The sequence below is a fragment of the Tupaia chinensis genome, unplaced genomic scaffold, assembly GCF_000334495.1.
Source record: "Tupaia chinensis unplaced genomic scaffold, TupChi_1.0 Scaffold000208_1, whole genome shotgun sequence".
NCBI lineage: Eukaryota > Metazoa > Chordata > Mammalia > Scandentia > Tupaiidae > Tupaia > Tupaia belangeri.
Window position 1 is genome coordinate 3,189,583 of NW_006159683.1, and position 22,310 is coordinate 3,211,892.

General features: G+C 39.9%; 1 pseudogene; it reads right to left on the bottom strand.

Annotated features, from left to right (window-relative positions):
* Nucleotides 1–5,432: 5,432 nt before the first annotated feature.
* Nucleotides 5,433–22,106, bottom strand: LOC102481377 (thymosin beta-4-like; annotated as a pseudogene).
* Nucleotides 22,107–22,310: the final 204 nt, after the last annotated feature.

A 22,310-nucleotide genomic window follows, 5' to 3' on the forward strand; every position in this document is an offset into this window, starting at 1 on the left:
AAAAACTATCTTCAAATCAGTTCAGTGAAATTTTAAAAAAGGAAAAAATATGTATTTCTACTGAGATAGTTTATTATCAGGAATTTCATTAGCACAGGTAGAAAAAAATACAAAAAGTTTATACATGCATCTTGAAGATTTTTTTTTTAATTCCAGAGTGCACTTGTGCAAGAGAGAGAGAGAGACTCCCTCAACATAACCTGGTCACACTGCAATCCTTTTTCCTCGAATTCTCCATCTTGTCAGAATCCTGGGCACTTATGTAAGATGCCCCATGTGTTTTACAAGCTGCTGGGGCAGGGAATTGAACCCATGGTCAGTCAGGTGGAATTTGGCTTCCTCTGCACAATGCTTAACCACTGCACTATGGAGCCAGCACACATCCTGGCAATTCTGAATGCACAAATACACCACCATACAACACTATATTTAGCGTCAGAGAATCTAATTTTAAAGTATTTAACTGTGTGAGTTCAAACAAGTTACCTAGCTTCTCTGAGCCTCAATTTCCTTCACTCATGGAAATAATAATTGCATTTATCTCTCACAGTCACAGTGGAAATGAACAATAAAGCACCTAGACCCTGCCCAGTATACATTAAGCACTTCATATTTATTATCAAAAGATGCTTGTGAGGAGTAAATATATTACCTACAAAGTTCTTAGCATATAATTAATAACATTGTTAATACTCAATAAACAGTAGTCTGTATCAGAAATAGAAGTATTAGCATTGCCACTCAATAGTATTGGAATTGGTGTTAGTATTAGCATTAATATATATTGCAGGGGCTGTCTCCTGGACATAGTGGTAATGTACTGCTCTAGAGAAGCCAGATCCCCCTTGGCAATCATGGCTGGAATCCCTGGCCTGGTCAGCCTGAAACACACCAGGCTCACACACATGTGCCCAGGATTTAACAGGCTGATGAGCCAAAGTAAGAGAGTTGCAATGTGACCAGACCCTATGAAGAGTGCTTCATTTGCTCGCTCTCGCTCTCTCTCTCTCTCTCTCTCTCTCTCTCTCTCTCTCTTCTCTCTGTCACTGTCACGTACACATACACCTGCACTAACCGAAACCAAAAAAAAAAAAAAAAGTATATTATAAAAACAATGTACTATTGCTATTAGGCTATTAGTATTGGCATTGGTATTGGTTTGGATATCGGCATTGGTATCAGCATAGGATGATGTTATCCTAGAACACATGCCACAATGGGGAGTCCTCCTCAAAATGTTGTCACTAAGAAGAATTCCTTTTGTACATTGTCTTAAAGAAGGTATATCATCTTCCCTGGGGTATATGACAACCTTAGACCTCAAACCAGCAGTTCCATGGCTCTATACAGTTACAGCCCCAGACCTACATGATTGGCTTTGGGTTCAGGCAATAGGACCATGCAATACTAATAATATAGCTACCCTTTAGTTACAGCCAGGCCTTGTCAACCAGCAGAAAACAAATTAGACCTGAAACGGTCTTATTACTTTCAGTCCTTATAGCCACCAGCCCAGCACTGAAAACATCAGTTATTTCTGTACTCGAGTTGGGGTCATTAGAAAAGATTCAATGGTCCAATGGCTTATAAATTTGTTAATGATAAAAAAAACCTTTCCCATAAAATTACATTATCTAACATGCCTAGAAATAAAATTTCATACTTAGCTAAATTCCCTGGGAACAGAGATTACCCTAGAAACCATCCATAAATCACCAACCAACCAATCAACTATAGCAAGGTCATGAGAATGTCCTATTTTTCACACCCATCATAAGAACTCTGAGCTATCTGTCTCACATTGGCCAAAAGGATTGTAGCCGTGTAAGTGAGGAGTTCAGTCACCATTCATAGTTTACAACATGCCAGGTATTTTTCATAAACTACCTCTATTTCTCATAATAATCCTCTAAAGGAGGCATTATTGTTGCCAATTTATTAGTAAAGAAGCAAAGTCCCAAATTTTAAGTATTCTGCCCAAGGTCAAAAGGAAGGCCCAGGATTTAAATACAAGTCTTCCCAGCATCAAAATCTCCATTTCGCACATAAAAGTTAGACTAGCCAAGGTTAATGAAGCCATCACCATTGAGGTACAAATTTCTTCTAACTGGAGGGTCAGCTGAGCAGGATTTGCAACACTGAGCTGGAACATCAGAGCTGACAACATTGCTGGTGGTGGCAAGAAAAGGGGGAATAAAGCAAAAACAGTTACAATGGCAGCCTGAGTGACAAGATCAACAAAGTGACTGGGAGAGTAACCACAGCTGCAGAGAAAGCTACACTTGCCACCAGGCCCAAGTAATGCAGTTCAGAGGAGGTCCAGAGTACAGAGATAATGTGAATGCCAGCCTAGCTGAGACTCCACCCCACCCTCAACCTGGATATATACTCACACTGACTGGGTGACCCACAAACTATCCATAAGCATTAGTACCAATTAGACTCAAGTAGCAAAGTGCAGAGGAAATGTCACTAGATGACAATGACAGTTTTTCTAGCTCAACTGCCCCCAAGACACAGGCAGAAAATATTCTCATGTGCATTTTAATAAATTTCCTCACCCACTGCCCAAAGGTAGTCCTGTTCCTGTCTCTGCAAAGATCTTCATTCAGATCATTCCTGAGCGAGCAATTTGTGAAGTCGAATTCTTCCAGGAGTGAGGTGTTTCAGGGACTGGATCAGATGTAAATATCAGCTTTTTTTTTTTTTTTCATTTTTGAAGGTATAGTGAAGAGAGACGGATAAGAGTAAGGAATAGGGAGGTCTTAGCTTTTGTGGCGCCTATGAAGTTTGTCTTTAAAAACCTAACTCCTCTGTGCATTTGTACCTCCTCTTTTTGTAGCACATTTTCTCTCATCTCTGCTATCTGGCTGACCAAAGTTTCTCACTAAGGAACCCCAAGAGGATGGCTGCTAAGACTACTGCCACTCTAAATATACCTCTTTATCCTTCTTCCTTATTTTCCTCTACCAGTAGCCATCAGAAATCCCATTCCTTCAGTCAAAGTATTAGAACAGCAATCTGATTAAACTAACCTGTACCAAGTGAAATGAAAGACATCCTACTTCAGGGAAACCTTCAGATGAATATCCGATAGCAACTGTGTGCTGTGGAAAAATTACCTTTGAGCCAAGAGCCTTTCCCTTCCTTACATCTTTGAGCAAGTCCTGATAACTGTAGAAGAAAGCTCTGGCCCTTTCCTCTGGGAATGACAGAGACATAATATTAGAAAGCTCAGGTTTTCTCCAAAGACCACAGAGGTATTTATATAGTCTGCTTGGCTAGGGTGGAGGTGTTCCATAACCAGGCGTTCTTTGAAGCCCTTCCTGTATCAATTCAATGACCACAAAGTATTGGGAATCAGAACACCATAATGGAAAACAGACGTCCATTTTGCTAAGAACAAACCATGCTAGCACTCTACCTCTGCGTTGCCTGTGGCATTATCTGTTAAAGACTGGATTCTGGAAGCTGAAATTTCTAGTTCCAAGCAAGAAGTTGATGGAGAATGAGATAAATCTTGGCTGATTCCTCCATTAGTAAGAGGGCCAGTGAATGGTAACAACCTACTGCCCTTCCTTCCTCTAAAACAACTTTTTTTAAAAAATTTTGTAATTATTATCATAATCTTGTTTATATTATATTGAATCACATATAACTTTACAGTATATTACAGTTCTTTTTCCAAAAGGAATAACATTCATATCAGTCAATATAAAGACATTAAAACCCCCATCATCATCATCTAATAACTTCTCATTTTTTTCAGATTATTATTAGTATTATTCCAATTATTTTTTAAACATTCAATCACTATTTATTATTTTGCTTCTAAAAAGACTTTACCCAACATGAAATATTTCTCAGACCTGTGCATTTGAGAATACTATACATGTCATCAACAGGTAATAAACCATATCTGAATCCCACTAGTGTCATGCCTCTCTATTTGTTCTCTTGCTATCCTTCTCCATACTCTTCTCTTCTCCTGCCCTGTTCCACACTGTCTTATCATTGTTAACTATTTTCACTGCTTTTATGCCCTCCAATATTTCGATCTCTACCATAAAGTGTGGATAGTCAGTATATATTAATTGGATACATACAATATCTTTCTTTCATAGCCTGGCTAACTTCACTCAGCAACAGATCCTCCATATCCGACCACTTTCTATCAAATGCCAGGGTCTTGTTGTTTTTTATGTTTGAGTAGTATTCCATAGAGTATATGTGCCACACTTTTCCAATCCATTCATCAGATAGTGGGCATTTGGGTTAGTTCTATGTCTTAGCGATCATAAATAAAGCTGCAATAAACATTGATGAGCAAGCACTTTTCCGACTGAGCATTCTCCTGTCCTTTGGGTAGATACCCAGAAGTGGGATTGCTGGATCAAATGGTACTGAGCCCCCTATCTTTTGCCAGGAAAATGCACCTACCTTCATCCTGTCGGTAACAGAATTTAGAGCCCTCAAAGAGTCCCTGAGAGCATTTTCCTCTTCTTCATTTTATTTTTCTCTCTCTTATCTTGAGAGACAACATAATTACAGTGACATTTGTTCAAGGGAACTACTTACCATTTATACAATGCACTAACAATTATGGCTATTGTTAAATATGTGTCTAAATTTATTATTAGGGTTATGTGATTGGAATCCTAAACTCTGTTCATACATACTCATATTTCATAACTTATTGCTCAAACAGTATGATCATTCACTCATAACTTTCAAAAATTAGAGAAATCATTAATTAAGAGGTCAGGTTCTAGTCCCAACTCAGATTATAATTAGCTGTGTGATTTGGGGCAATTCCCTTAAGTCTCTTTGAGTCTCAGTTTTCTCCAACATAAGATGAAGTAATTGAACTAGTAAGCTCTCTCATTTATCATCTATCTCTAAAATTCTGCTGTTATGATTACACTAATACTAAGCATCTTTTAACATTATTAAGAAGGCCCTTTAGAATTTGATACAACATCAAAAAATTATTATAAAATCTAGTTATGTTATTTTATCATAACTTACCATTCACCGGGCATCATATCTGTCCTAACTACTATCTAAGCATTTCACAAACAAGATCTTATTTCATCTGTTTAACAAACTATGAAGAAGATACTATTTCTCTGGTATTACACACAAGAAAACTGAGGCTCAGGGATCCCAAACTCAGCAGGATTAGAAAGCAAACAGCTGAACTCCACCTAAGCCCAAAGTCTGTGTTCTTCAAACTACATTTCAATATGTCCAAAATAATTTCAAGTAATGTAAATGGAAAAACAGATTGATTTGAACCTGTCCCAACTTTGAAATATACCTTGGAATTCGTGTGTGTGTGCATGTGTGTGTTTCATCCTACTCCTACTCCTTCTCCTTCTTTTTCTTCTACTTCTCCTCCTCCTTCTTCAGCTAAATCTTCCTTCAATTGATTTTTTTTTCAGGTTTTAAAACTTTTTATTTGCATATTTAAAAAATTGTGCATTCCAATAATTAAAATCATTTGAACAAAAAAATGGCACTCTGATTAAACTGCATTTTACAGCCTGCAGGACACCTTGGACCAGCTTGGATTTTACTCTACATTTCCCTGTCGTCCCACCCAGCTTCTTCCTTCACCAACATGCAAGTTCTTTTCCTCCGCGGCCAGCCAGACCGGCAGATGGGAGAGGCAGGCGTGCCTTCGTTGTCAGTAGTTCTCGATTCTTTGATGTGAAAGGGGCAACACAGTCATTTAAACTGGATACAACCTCTTTGCATCTTACAAAGCTAAACAGCTAAAAGAAGTAAAATAGGAAAGCAATGCTTGTGGAATGTACAGTGCATATTGGCGGCGCATGCCTCATTACGATTCGCCGGCTTGCTTCTCCTGTTCAATCACTTCTTTGAAAGGCAGTGGATTTTTCTCTTGCGTTTCTGTCTTCTTCAATTTCGACTTATCGAATTTCTCAATCTCAGCCATACCAGGTTTGTTAGACATCGTCACGGAGGAAGAGGGGAGAGGTGCACTGGAGAGCGAAGTCTGGTCTGTGCAGTGGCCACTGCCGAGTCTCAATTGATTTTTAATCTGTTTCTTTCTCACTAAATAGAAATTTAGAATCACTACAAATACTCATTTCTATAATTAATTGGTTGTTGGAATACCTGGTAAGTCCAAAATTTGTGACTTATCTTAAAAGTCAAAAATCTTGTAGAAATATCCTGTAGTGGTTTATAATCCATAGGCATAGATATGATTCGGTGTAGTATAGTGCAGGGCCACAGGCCATGGTCCAGTACCAGTCTGGCCTGTTCAGAACTGGGCCACACTGCAGGAGATGAGTGGCAAGAGGTGAGCAGATGAGTGAGAAAGCAAAGCTTTATCTGTATTTACAGCCACTCCCCATCACTCATATTATCACCTGTACTCTTCCTCCTGTCAGATCAGCTGGGACATTAGTTCTATGAGAACTAACACACACCTCCTATTGTGAACTATGCATGCAAGGGATGTAGGCTGTGTGCTCTTTATGAGACTCTAAAGCCTGATTATCTGAAGTGGAGCTGAGGCAGTGATACTAGCATTGGGGAGGGGCTACAAATACTGTATCATGCTAAGTTGTATAATTATTTCATTACATGTTATAATGTTATAACAATAGTAATAAAGTGCACAATAAATGTAATGCATGGGAATCATCTCAAAACCACCACCTCTGCACTTGTAGTCTGTGGAAATATGGTCTTCCATGAAACCAGTTTCTGATGCCAACAAGGTTGGGGACCTGCTGATGTAGCGTATACGCTTTGGAGAGAAATGAAGTTCAAGAACCAGTTCTGCTAGTTAAAACCTCTCTGATTTGTGATCCATTACTAAATTTCACTGGTTTTGAGTTTACTAATTGGTTAAATAGTTGCAATAATGCCTGCCTCAGTAAAATAATAAAAACTAAAGGGAAGTGAAGATAACTACAACAATAAGAGCTAGCATTTACTGAATGCTGAATCAGAGATCAGGCAATGTGGTAAATGTTTTATTGTATTTTCGAATTAACTGCTAAGGAACTGAGTCCTGTCATTATTTCCATTTACAGATGACAAAACTAAGATACAGCAAACTTCAGTAACTTGCTCAGGTCACATAGGCAGAGAGTGGCAGGGCCCAAATTTCAATGTAGGTATTCTCTTTAGGGTCTAGGCTCAAGAAAAGGCACCTAGACCAGACCTGTAATGCAGTGGTTGGCATAGTGCATAGGGAGCTGGATCCCACAAGGACAATCAGTTTGAATCCCGGCCCCAACAGGTTGGAAGACACATTTGGCACATTTGCATGCGTACTCAAATTTCTGATGAGGTAGAGAAATGAAGGAAAAATTGCCACAATCCTTTGGGGGATACTTTCGCTTTCTGTCTTTATCTCTCTCATGTGCATGTGCACATGCACACCCTCAGGCAAATAAACAAAAAAAAAAGGGGCCTGACACAACAGAGGAACTCAATAAAGATATATTTCTTTCACCCTACAAATGTTTTAAGAGATTTCTAATAAGAAACTGGTCAACACGTGATTTGCTGAGGTGAACTTAATTTACAATTCTGAAAGTTGTATTTTGCAGCAAATATTGCTTTTGAATGTTGGAAAGTATAAAAGGATCCATTTCAGGACCAGCATTTGGCATAATAACTATATCGCTGGACTCCCATGTAGTCGACCGTGGTTCAAGTCCTGGACCCAGTGGCTTAAAACTCACGCCAGGCGCGTGTGCGTGCGTGCCCAAGATCCTGAGAGGAGAATGGAGGAGAAGGGACTGAGGCGTGGCCATCCCTCCTGTGGGGTGATTTCTTGTTTTCTGTCTTTCTGTCTCTCTTTGTCTTTCTGGTGAGTGCACGCACCCTGTAACAAAAACCTCTCCAAAAACAAAGACCCATTTCAAGTAAAGAAGTTTCAAATAAGATCTGTTTTAAATAGAATGCCCTAGAGTATTTACCACAAAAATTGGCAACCACTTATCTATCAAGTGAGCTATGAGTATATGTGTGCACACGTTTTGTGTGTGTGTGTGTATGAGAGAGAGGGAAAATGAATCTGGGTTAGTTGTGATTTTGGGGGGAAATATTTAGGGATCTGAGACCCTTATTAGATTTCTATGTTTTTAACCCATTTATTTACTTGTATGAGCAAGAAAGATAGAAAGAAAGTACCCTCGATATGGTCCTGATGCCATGATCCTCCCTCAGCCTCACTAGCTTAAGATCATATGCACGTGTGTGCTGTGCATATTCCAGACAAGAACCCAGAACCTTCCAATGACGATCAGCCTCCCAGAGCATTGTGTTTTACTTCTGTGCCACATCCTAATTACTTGTTGTTGACTTCGTTTTAACTGTCAGAGGGAGCATGCACTTGCACACACTAGAAAGAGAACGAAAAAGCATCTTCCCCCCCATGGTGTGTGGTCACGCCATAATCCCTTTTCCTCCATTTCTCCGTCCCTTCAGAATTTGGGGCATGCACACATGTACACATGCCTGATATGGTTTGCAAGCCACTGCAGTGGGATTGGAAGCATGGTCAGCCATGTAGGATGTGGCTCCCTCCACACAACACTTAACCACTGCACTATGGGGCCACCCATTGCCATTTGATTTTTATCAAATGATATTAATCCTGGGGTGGGGGGAGAATAAGAAGAAAGGAAAGGGAGGATCAAGGAGAGGAAGGGAATGGAGAGAGGAAAAAGCTTCATGCTAAGGCCAAAGGATATAGCCACAAATATCTAAGTTAACAAAGAGAATGTTTCTATTAAAGGTGTCACCAAATACCTTAAAGGTTAAAAAAATGAAGCATCTTACAGAGACAAGGACACACTGTTCATATATTCATCCTGTACTATATATTTAAATGTAGGTATTGGGACCAGCAGGTAGTGTAATGGCTATGTCACTGGACTTGCATGTAGTCGACCGCAGTTCAAGTCCCGGACCCAGCGGCTTAAAATTCACACCAGGCACATGTGCTTACCCAAAATCCTTAGAGGAGAATGAAAGTGAAGGGATTGTGATGTGGCCATTCTCCCTGTGGAGAAGGAGATTTCTCGCTTTCTGTCTCTCTGTCTTTCCAGCAAGTGTACACACCCTATAGCAAAAATCTCTCTCTGAAAAACAATTTTTTAATAAAATAAATAAATTCTGGTATATACTCTGTATCTCTGAAAATGAAAGAACAAATTAATCTACTCCTACACATGAGAATGAGAAATATGTGGTTTTATTGGAAATAAAATGCATTCCTTAAGTTGGAATGGAGGGGGAATTTTCAGGCTATAGATGTGGAAAATTAAACAAGCAATATGACGTGACAGTGTATACGGTAGGGTAAAGGGTGTCCCTACTGGTTAGAAACCACCAGCTCTGGCCTGTGCGTTGGCCCTGCTAGTTTATTATGTGGCTTGGAGTAAATGATTGAAGCTCTTTTATGTAACAGGAATGATGATACAGCTACAAGTAGGTTATATTGTAACTTTGATATTCTTAAGTTAGAAAAGCAATTTGAATGAATATCAGTGACATGATTTCTTTCCATTTCTGTTTTACTTGAAGCTAATGGCTAAGATTTAAAAAAAAAAAAATGATAAGGGCTGGTGAGCTTGTGGTGAAAAGTAAACACTCCTACGCTGTTCATGGGAATGTAAATTGGTCCAACCACTGTGGAGAACAATATGGAGATCCCTCAAAGACCTTCACATAGAACTACCATATGACCCAGCAATTCCACTCCTAGGTCTCTACCCAAAAGATAGGAGAATACTCAGTTGAAAAAGTGCTTGTACGTCTACGTTTATTGTGGCATTATTGACAATTGCTAAGATGTGGAACCAACCCAAATGTCCACAAGCAGATGAATGGATTGAAAAGGTGTGGCACATACTACTCAGGGAATACTACTCAGCCATAAAAAACAACTTATATAGTTTTTCATAATTATTTATGTTATTTATTCATTCATTCATTTTTTAATTTGACCAGAGAGAGACAAAGGGTGAGAGTGAGAGAGAGAGGAAGTGAAAAAGCAAGCCACCAGATTCAGGGCTCAAATCCTAGTCGGCCCTATGGGAGTGTCCAGCGCCTTAACCACCACACCACCTGCTGGTTCCCAAAAAACAACTTATATTTTTTAATATGGTAGTTTTCTCTGTGTTTAAGGCAAACAAGAAGAAATGTAGATAGAGAATTCCTTTTTATTTGGTCTCTTCTCTTCGGATTGTTCATCAATGTCTAGGAGAAAAAAATATGTAATATTGTGGAAATATGAAATTCATAGGATGAGGTGAGGGTATTAGTAATGAACAAAGTTAAAATTCTACCAAATTATGCAGTCTATATCTTTAATTGTGTTTCCTTGACGAAAGTCAAATATTAAAAAATGAAAATGCTAATTACAGCGAGATTCAACAGAGAGGGGAAGGCAACAAAAACTTACCACGATTTTATTTATATTTGAATCAGTTTAATTGGGTTAGAATCCTACAGCTGAACAGAGGACTACAGAAGATTAGTTTATTTTTAGCTTGTTGCTATAAAATTCTCCAGTGCTTCTCTCTGCTGACAGTCAAAAGAAGCGTAAATGCTTTCAAAAGTAACAAAAGGTTAAAGTTACATATTGGCATCTTTTTTCTGATGAGCAGTTTGATTTGATGACATCAAACCTGCATCTTATTCCTTGCTCTACACCCTAACTAGCTCCAAAGCTTCTAGTTTCCATGGGAAGTTTTATGTTTCCCATTGTTAATGTGTTGTGGTTAAGCTGTTCATACTTTTAAAGAATATACCACAGGCTCATATATATTAATTTCACACTATTTAACAGCTCACTGTTTTGTTTTGTTTTCTCTCCCATGAATAGTGCACAAGGGCACAAAATCAATGGAATCAACCTTTTATTTCTCCATTAACAAGAACAAAAACACCCGAACCAGTATTTGCTGAACGTCTTTCCAATCAGAGTAAGTCTGGTGACTGGAAGTGGTCAATGATCTGTCCTCCAATACTTCAACTCCTTCATTTCTGTTAAGACCCATCTTGTCTGTCTTCTATTGTTGTTACTGTTCTGCTTGTCTCTCTTATCCTTCATTAAGTTACAAGCTCCTTGAGGTTACTGGCTATGCTTACCCCCTCTTTGATTACTTTCCCAGATCAACCTTCAATGTCTTGCATACAGTATATTTCTTTTGGAAAAAGGATTGTCATATTTTACAGCTATGGAAATAGAAAAATAACAAGACTTGCCCAATGTCAGTCTAGTAAAGGAGTTAGTAAAGGAGGAAGTGGCAATATCCAAGTTGATAGTTGATTTTATATATATTTATATACATGTTCTATTAAATGGGCTAATAAAATTATTATGGTCATTAAGTTACTTTATCAGAGAATTTTAAGTGGAAGTTCCCAGATTTAGCTGGCTACACTCATGACTTCAGGCCATTCATTATAAAGCCACAAACCTCAGATGCTGTCAGTTGTTACAAAGTGGGTGAGGCTGGGCTGCCCTAACCAGTATTCGGTGGATGACTTCCTAAAAAGTCCAGGTAATGCAGGAAGTGGCAGGTGATTCAAAGTAGTCCCTATTCCGAGTCATTCTCCATGAAACTCCGTGGGGTGCACTAAGAAAGGCTAGAGCCAGACCACTCTGACCCCACAGGATTGTAAAACAAGCCAAGCTGGGCTTTCTTTCTCATCTCCTTGTCTCCTCTGTCCTGCCTCTCTGGTCCCGCCCCTCAGCTTGCAGATCTGGTCAGTAGCATTCTTTTTTTTTAAAGAATTCTTTATTTAATTTTATTTACCATTTTTTGTTTGTTTTTCATTAATTTACATTTTACATTCATTCACTGAGCATTGTCACAACATACAAAATGTGATTTCCCATCCAGAATATACTGCAAAGTGGCTTAATCATACACGTTATCATCAATAATTTTCCGTTTCCAGTTTCACATATATATATATGATATATATTTTTCCCCCCCTATTTCTCACCTCTGCCATTTCCCACCCTCCTCCCACACTGTCTCAGGTGCCCTGGTCAGTAGCATCCTAAATCTTCCTCTTATTCAGAAGCTCTCACTTCATTCATAGGACCAGATATTAATCTGATTTTTTTTTTTAATGGGGGAAAAGGCTCTTTTACTATGGGTCAAGTCAATCTCTTTTTTTTGGGGGGGGGTAACATATTTTCATTTCACTGTAGTCTCAAACTGCAGTGAACTTACATGGGAGTCCAGCGACATAATCATTATGCCAACTGCTAGTCCCGCTATGGGTTTCTTATATGTGCCAATTTTAATTTCCTAATTCATGAATGCCAAATAGGTTTCATCTTGGTTAATTCCAGCTCATTGGTAGTGGGGCCCAGAACCCTGGATGCTGAGGCCATACCTAGGTGGAAGGGAAGAGTGCTGTGATGGGTAGGTGGTGCTCCTCTAGATCTGGGTATGTCTGCCATATATTTGCCATCTCCAACCTCACAGGAAGTGCTGTCAATGGGAGGAATGTCCAGATAGTCAGGAGAAAAAAAACTACCATAGCAGTCCCTTGTGACTGATGTAGTTAAGAAGATCCAACTTTGTGGTATTCTGCAAACTAGGTAACTCAAGAAGCTTTGGGTTACCAACTGACCCTACCAAATGTAGGGTCAGTTTAGGCCAGAAAGGCTATACCATAAAGTTCTCATGAGGCTTTAGTTTGTTTATTTTGTTTTTAAAGTTTATTTATGTCTTGAGAGAGAGATATCCTAGACAGGGTCTCACCACACTACAACCCCCACCTTGCTCTCCAGCCAGACAAAATCACCAGTGCCTCGCATATTCTGGACACAAATCCACTGCAGCCCATATGGTTCTGGATCACACAGCAGCACTTTTCCACATGTACCACCATGGCTAGGTCCTCCTGAAATTTTGGGGGTTTGTTTTTAAGTAATAATTTTTTAATTAATGTAACTTTTTCTTAAGGTTTTGCCATAGGGCACATGCACTCACTGGAGAGAGACAGAGAAAGACAGTGAGAGGAGAAGTGAAGAATCACCCCCTCAAGGGGATGGCCACACCTCAATCCTTTCTCCTCTAGTCTCCTCTCAGGATTTTGGGCACGCACCCACAGGTGCCCCATGGGATTTCAAGTTGCCAGGTTTGGGACTTGAACCTCAGTAGACCGTATGGGAGTCCAGCACTTTAACTACCATGCCACCTACCGGTCCCAACATAACAACAATTGAAATGTGACTTTTCAGTGCATGAATGCAATGTGTAATGAGTAACTGAGGGTAATTAGTAAAGCCATCACCTCAACCATTTGTAACATTATATACAGTAATTTGTGAACCACCTTCTCCTAGCTATATTTTACAACATTAGACATTGTTCCTTCTATCTTCATTTGGTTTCTGTTAATCAACATCCCTCAACAATCGTTCCCAGTGTCCAAGAGTCATTCTGAAATCCCCTTACTTAAATGAAGACATTTTTTCCAATTCCCATATTCTCATAAGGTTTTAATGCACTACTGTTGTTTGACTATCTTTCCCAAATTCATGTGTTGGAAACTTACTGCCTGTGCAACCATGTTGGCAGGTGGGGCCTAATAAGAGGTGACTGAGTCATAATGGCAGAGCTCTCATAAATGAATTACTATTGTTATCACAAGAGTGAGTTAGTTATTGCAAGAGAGGGGGTCATTATAAATGGATATCCACCCCTCATTGTCTCTTCATCTCACATGCTCACTTGCCCACCTGCCATCTTACAATGCAGCAAAAAGACTGTCATCAGATGCCCAGCAAATGCCAATTCCATGCCCTGGACTTCCTAGTCTCCAGAACTGTAAAAATAAATCTGTCTTCTTTGAAAAATACTCAGTCTGTACTAGTCTGTTACAGCTGGAGAGAGACAGAGAAAGACAGTGAGAGGAGAAGTGAAGAATCACCCCCTCAAGGGGATGGCCACACCTCAATCCTTTCTCCTCTAGTCTCCTCTCAGGATTTTGGGCACGCACCCACAGGTGCCCCATGGGATTTCAAGTTGCCAGGTTTGGGACTTGAACCTCAGTAGACCGTATGGGAGTCCAGCACTTTAACTACCATGCCACCTACCGGTCCCAACATAACAACAATTGAAATGTGACTTTTCAGTGCATGAATGCAATGTGTAATGAGTAACTGAGGGTAATTAGTAAAGCCATCACCTCAACCATTTGTAACATTATATACAGTAATTTGTGAACCACCTTCTCCTAGCTATATTTTACAACATTAGACATTGTTCCTTCTATCTTCATTTGGTTTCTGTTAATCAACATCCCTCAACAATCGTTCCCAGTGTCCAAGAGTCATTCTGAAATCCCCTTACTTAAATGAAGACATTTTTTCCAATTCCCATATTCTCATAAGGTTTTAATGCACTACTGTTGTTTGACTATCTTTCCCAAATTCATGTGTTGGAAACTTACTGCCTGTGCAACCATGTTGGCAGGTGGGGCCTAATAAGAGGTGACTGAGTCATAATGGCAGAGCTCTCATAAATGAATTACTATTGTTATCACAAGAGTGAGTTAGTTATTGCAAGAGAGGGGGTCATTATAAATGGATATCCACCCCTCATTGTCTCTTCATCTCACATGCTCACTTGCCCACCTGCCATCTTACAATGCAGCAAAAAGACTGTCATCAGATGCCCAGCAAATGCCAATTCCATGCCCTGGACTTCCTAGTCTCCAGAACTGTAAAAATAAATCTGTCTTCTTTGAAAAATACTCAGTCTGTACTAGTCTGTTACAGCAACACAAAACAGACTAAGACACTCACTCATATTACCTAAAGTATCATCACAGGCTTATATGTTTTTATTGTTTTACTCAAAAGTAAACATTGCAGCTGTGGGACCAGCAGGAGGCGTGGTGGTTAAGATGCTGGCTATTCCCACATGGCCAACCGCAGCCCTAGTCCCGAACCTTGGGGACTTGCTTTCTCACCTCCCCCACCACACTCTCTCTCTGTGTCTCTCTGGTCAAATTAAAATAAGTAGATGAATAAAACTCAGTAAATATTTCTTTTAAAAAATTGCAGCTGTATCTTTTGGTCCTAGTTATAAATTGACTAATTATTTGCTGTCTTCTTTTCTCCGTAGAGTCCCAACTTGACACATTATTTTTAATTTCTCTTTTTAAAAACAATGTTCTCTAATGTCATTGCCTAGCCATCACATACCACTAAGCTGAAAAGAATGCAAGAGTTAAAAACAATCTTGATTTACTATGTAGCCACAGAAATATGAAATATTTGAGAAACAAATGAATTCTCATTTCTTGGGGAAATTATGGTACAAAGGTGTTCTATTTCATGAAACTGATCTTTTTCCAAGCAAGTACAGGAGGTACATTTTCATAAACAAACTTACAGGTTACATTTGACTTTTATTTCATTTACAGAGGTGTTGGAGCCACTACGGATGATGACAGAGCTGCTGTTACCACCACCAAAGTTCTTGTGGCCACTGCTGAGACTTAGGCCTTGCCATGCAAGAGAAAGCTATTTCAGGGCTTGACAAAGTGGCCATTGCCAGTAGATCAAAACCATGCCCATGGACCATTGCTAGCACCTGGGACCTCCTGCCCACCACTATCTGAGTAACCATATAGGCACTGCATCTATCACCTGAGATATTACCAGCACAGCCACTAGAGGAACCAAGGCCAGCACAAGAAAACCTGGAAAGTAAGAAAGCATATCTTTATCCATTCCCCCAAAAAAGACTAAATTCTGTGAGAGTGAAGACCATATTTTTCTTACTTGTTGTTTTCTTAATAACTAACCTAGTGTATGGTACATAGCACTCAAGAAATCAGTGTTGGGACCAGTAGTTGGTGTAATGGCTACGTTGCTGGACTCCCATGTAGTCAACCGCGGTTCAAGTCCCAGACCCAGTGGCTTAAAACTCACACCGGGTACGTGTGCGTGCGTGCCCAAGATCCCGAGAGGAGAATGGAGGAGAAAGGATTGCAGTGTGACCATCACCCCTGGGGGGTGATTTCTTGCTTTCTGTCTCCCTGTCTCTCTCTGTCCTTCTGGTGAGTACATGCACCCTTTTTCAAAAACCTCTAAAAAAAAAAAAAAAAAGAAATCAGTGTTGAATGTATAGATGGTGGATGGTTGGACAAATTTGTGAACATTTTTCCTTATATATATGTGGCACAAAACAAACAACAAATCCTCAGGCGTCTGAAGTTGGGGGAAGGGGAGCATTTGTTAGTTTGACACAGGAAGTAACTGCTAAGTAATTTTTTTTTTCTTTTTAGAAACAGGAGTAGACTTTGATGTGGCACTCAACCTGAAAGTTGTTTTCTTCCTGCCAAGGTCAAGGTAGTATGACACCTTGAAGACAAAGAAAAGAAATTCCTGAATATTAGCAGACATGTATAAAAATCAGTACTGGAGAGTTTTTCTTGAAGAATGATTTCTCACACTCCAGTAATGCTTGGGCCTGTTCAACATCAAATAGGAATGGTAATAGCTAGAACTACATAAATAAAAGCCATAAAGACTCTCTACATGAATACTCTTAGACTCCATTTCTGTATCCAGTTTACCAGCCCTGATAAAGTAAATTACAGTAATATTGTAGAGTGGATCAGTGGGGAAAATGGGGCGGAACCAGGCAAAAAAATATGAGACAACAGCAAAAGGTTCAGTGAATAGTGTTGAACTAAAACGAATTTTTTCATTATTATAGTTTTTACTGGTAACTCAAAGTGACTGCAATATGGAACAAAAGCAGCTTGCAGCTTTATTAAGGTATGTCATACACGTCATAAATAAACATGGTTAACCAGGGTACATTTGAATGATTTTAGTAGATTTATGCACTGAGCTACCATCACAACATTTCAGTTTTCAAACATTTCTATCACCTCCAAAATTTCTCCTGTATCCATTTGCTGTCTGTCAATCCGTCACTCCCATTGTTAGCCCCAGGGAAGTACTGTGCTGCTTCTGTCTCTGTAGAGTCACCTTTTCTAGAAATTTCAAATAAACAGGTTCACACAGGACTATCTTTTGTATCTGTCTTCTTTCATTTTGCATCTGGTATTTGAGGTTTTCTTGTGTTGCTTTTGTGTTGTTCACCTGTGTAGTCTGTTTCCTTTTGTTGCTAAATAGTATTCCATCATGTAATACCACATTTTGTCTAACCAGTCGCTGAGCATTAAGATTGCATTCATTTTTAGTCACTATGAATAAGGCTTCTAGGAACACTTTTGTACAAGTTGCTGTGGGAGCACATGTTTTTTTGTTTCTCTTGGGTGTAAACCTATGAAGTGAATTGTTGGGTCATATGCTAAGTATATGTTTAACTTTTTAAGATATTGCCAAACAGGTTGCCTAAGCGGTTGCAGTATTTACATTCTCACCAGCAATGTGTGTGTATTCCAGATTCCCTACCTCTCCCATTCTTATTGTAGGCAATCTTATAGATCATGGTCATTCTAGTCAGTCTTATTATTGAGTTATATGCTTTTTCCCCCCCTAAATGCAAGTTCTTCATCAGATACGTGGTTTGGAAATATTTTCTCCTAGTCATTGGCCAGTATTTTCATTCTCCTGATCATATCTTTTAAAGAACAAAAGTTTTTAATTTTGATGAAGTCAAATCTATCAATTTTGGCCCAACCATGGTAGCAAGCAGTGGCACAATCTTCTGCAGTACTGGAAACCATGTGGGAGATTGAGATTTGGTTCCTGGGTTGACTAGTACACATCAGGAGTGCACAATGTTCTGTAGTACTGGAAACCATGTGGAAGATTGAGATTTGGTTCCTGGGTTGACTTGTATACATCAGGAGTGCACATGAGCCTGTGACCTTGGCCAGCGGGGAACGGAAGGGATAAGATCGTGGTATGAGACCCTGTTGAGGTTACCTGTCCTTATCGCTCTCTCTCTGTGTCACTGGAAAGAAAGAAAGAAGCTTTAAAAAATATCCATTTTTTTCATTTACGGATTTTGCTTTTGGTGATGTATTCATGGTTTTTTTCTTCTATTTTCTTTTACTTCTTCGTAATCTTGCGTCTATATATTTTTATTTACATTTTATTTATTTATTTCTCCCCTGAGAAAGGGAGACACATACACAAGAAAGAGAAAGATGAAGAGACAGGCATCACAAACAGGGTTTTCATGCCGCAGTTTACCACCAGTATCAGCTAGCGTAGATCGTGGGCAAGCCCACATCCAGCTTGCTCAGGGAGTTTCCAGGATACAACCTGAGGTTCTTTTCCACCTGAGTCCGGTTTCATTACTGTTGTGCCACTGTCTGGCCCCATCTGCATACTTTAAATTTGTTATATCTACATTCATGCCTAAATTAAACTAGTTACTTCACAACGAAATGTCAATCTGATTGCTCTCCTCTTTCTTTCATAAAATTACATGTGAGAAGAGTCCCACTGAGTATTTAAGTGAAATAGGTTCACTTGATGATTTCAGTAAACATGATGATGCCTCATAGGTCAGATAATAGTAACTATGGGCCAACCCCTGGCGGGGCCTGGGGGTTAAGAGAGTTGGATCCCAAGTGGCTGACTGTGCAGTTTGAATCCTGTCTATGGCAGCTTGAAAAACAAAATGGGCACGTGTGCATCCATGCCCCAAATCCCCACTTAATGGAGAAATGAAGGAGATGGGACTGCAGTGTGACCACATCTGACTACAGATTGCTTTGCCCTTCTCTTTGTCTCTCTGTCTCTCTCTGGTGAGTGCATATCCCTCTGGCAAATTATAGGATAAAATAATATTTATTTATCAAAGATACACTGTGTGCCAGGCATTGTTTTAAAGTAATTGCTGCTATTACTTCATTTAATCCTAATGTTCTCATGTAGTAGGGGTGAGCAAACAGACACATGGAATACTTAAGGAAGTTGCTCAGGAAGTGGCCAAGATGAGATCTGAATTCAGGTAATCTAGCTCCAAAACATGCCCTCCTAGCTAGTATGCTATACTGTCTCTAAGCAATTTCCCTTACAGAATGACAGTCCAAATGAGATCTGTTTTTCTGGGGATATCTGGCAGGTGCCTAATGTAGTGACACCCCAGCTTTTCTCTGAATCTGCCTAATCTGCTTCTGTTATATACACTTCCCTAGAACATTTCTCTGTCCCTCCTCACACACAGCCATTGCTGATTAAGCCAACAGTGAACAATAATCTAAGCAAAGCATATCATAGTCTCACTCTCCCTTGGGGCTTGAGAAATGCTGGAATTGAGAGTCAAGGAATTGAGTCAAAACAGGCCACCGGAAGGCTAAGCCTGGGGACTCCATCAACGGGGTCCACTACAGTCCCAAGATTTTTCTTGGTTTCTTCCTTCCCAAGGCCTGATTGTTTAATAATTCCATGATTCTCTGACATACCTCTCTATTCTTACACATTCTCATTGTGGTTACGGTAGCTCAGTTCGGCATCTGTTGCTAACAACCAACAAACCATCACAACCACCACAGGCAGCCATGGCTAAGGATCATTCTTTGTCTCTCCAGGGTCCACAATCTGCTCTATCTCCCATCACTCTCCAGGTTTCAGGACTTCTGCCCAGAACTGCTGGCTCACCGAGTCCACACTTGACTTGCTTGTCAAGAGTGTCTTCTTTGAGATAATCTTTCTAGGCCATCCAGGAGACAACTAGTTTATCTGACCAATGAAACTGTGCTAATGAGAGAGCTGGAGGAAACTCTCCAACCTGTCTCTTACTCTCAGACAGCACATGTGTCCTGTAGCAGGGACTTTTGGAGACAACATCCCTCTTGTTTTCTAAACCAAGAATGAATGTTTCTTTTTTGATAGAGAACACATGAGCATGAGAGAAAGAGGGTGTGCACCTCAAAAGAACCTTGTTAGGCCATGATTCCACTTCCTCAGCCCTTGTGCACATGTGTACACCCTCCGGGCATACTTTCCGGCCAGCCTGGGGATCCAAACCTGTGTTTGGCCATGTTTCTTCCACTACTCCAGTCCGGCACACTACATACTGCACCACCTGGCTGGGCCAAGAATGTTTTTTTGTTTTTTGGGGGTTTTTTTGAGAGGTTTTCGCTATAGGGCGCGTGCGCTCGCCAGACAGACAGAGAGAGACAGAGAGATAGAAAGCGAGAAATCACCCCCCAGGGGGGCTGGTCACACTGCAATCCCTTCTCCTCTATTCTCCTCCCGGGATCTTGGGCACGCACGCACACATGCCCGGCGTGAGTTCTAAGCCACCGGGTCCGGGATGCGAACCGCGGTTGACTACGTGGGAGTCCAGAGACATAGCCATTACGCTAACTGCTGGTTCCCAAGAATGGTTTTGATAGTGGTCATCTCAGGGCAGATAAGAGAGAAGGAGTATTTCTGGGCAATCGAGTCCTTACTGTGCCCCCTTGATGCACTTTCTCTAGGCAGCAGCTTCTTCCCCTTGGCTGAGGCAGGCTGGAGAGCATAGAGCTAACATTTTATTCCATCAGTGATAGCACCAGTTCCAAAGGGGGACTTCAGAAAGTGCAGCAGCTCCCATGACAGTAACAAGCAACTATCAATTCTGGTTTGGACCACGTGGTTTGAGAATGAGCACAGACTTTGGAGCCAAATTTACCTATATTTAAATTCCAGCTTGCTACACACACAGACAAGGTCTGAGCTTCCCTTGTCGTTGTAATAGAGCTGATGGTAGTGGCAGCCTTGAAGGGTTGAAGGTTTCATTTATAAAAAGCCTTGCATACTGTCTCTTTCAGATTATCCACATTTCCCCTTTTCAAACAGCAGCAGTCCCACAGTTCTTTCTATTGTTCCTCACACACACAAACGATTCACAAAAGGATCATACTGCTAAGTATAAAATTGAGACATTTCACAATTATCGTTCTGTAATTATTCAAGTCAGCAGATACACACTCGGTGTCTGAATTCAAAAAGCATGATCAAGGCTAGAGAAAATGTTTCTGTAGTTACAACTTGGAGATTATGTATTGGATTATACAGCAAATTACCAAACAATTAAAAAACTATCCAAAGTTTCAGAATATTCAAAAATCAATATTATTTTTCTTTCTATTTATTTTCAAACACTCTAGAGAAACCAGCGGAAAATTTCATTTCCCAAATAGAAAGGGATCCTTTTATAATTATTGCAATACCTTTGTTCTTTCTAACAAACTTCACAAACTCATCAGAATTTCATGCCATTCATCAGTATCTTTGGATCAGCTACCTTTGTCACTGCTGTGGGTACTGAATCACCACCCTGGAACCACGCAATTAAGAAAGGTAAATCTGGACTGAATTTCTACAAACCCAGGGAAAATCTACCAATCTAACCTTTCAAAGTAAGTGTAGATAGAAACAAATGATAATATAATGATAGTGGCTAACATTTGTTGAGTGTTTATGATCGCCAAAGCAGTACACAAAGGACTTTAAATGGATTGTTTCTTTTAATCCTCACATCTATAAGGCATGTACTCTTCTTAGTCCCATTTTTTAGTTGAAGAAAATCAGACTTAAGATAATGGAAATATTGTAGGTTCTTACAATTAATAAGTTATAGAGTTAGAATTTGAACCCAAGCTTTCTGACCCAAGGCCCAAGTTCATAGCTAAGATATGTTTTTAATTGTGGTAAAATATATATTACATAAATGTACCAATATAACCACGTTTAAATGCACAGTTCTGTGACTTTAAGTACATTCATATTATCCTGCAACCATCAACACCCCCATCTCTAGAACTTTTCATCTTCCCAAATTTACTCTGAGTCCACGAAACACTTACTACATTACTACACACACACAGGAACTCACTGCTCCTCATCCCTGACAGGGCCTTGCTATGCCCTTAACTTCCCAGCCAGACAGGACCACAGGCATGCCCAGTGTGTTCAGATCAAGGCAGGAACCAAACACCGGGCCTTCCCATATGGTCTCATTCTCAGAGCAGGGCCACAGTTCTACTTTCTATGACTTTGACCACTGAATATTTCATACAAGTAGAATAGTATAACACTTACCCTTCCATGACTGGTTTATTTCACTTACTGTAATGTCTTCAAGGTTCATCCGTGTTGCAGCATGCATCAGAATTTCCTTTCTTTCTAAGGCTGAATAATGATGTGGTATGTTACGTCACATATAGGTTATCCATTCATCTGTCTGTAGGCACTTGAGTGACTTTCACCTTTTGGTTATTGTGAATAATGCTGCTATGAGTATGGGGCACAAATACCTTTTCCAATCCCTGCATTCAATTATTTAGGGCATATA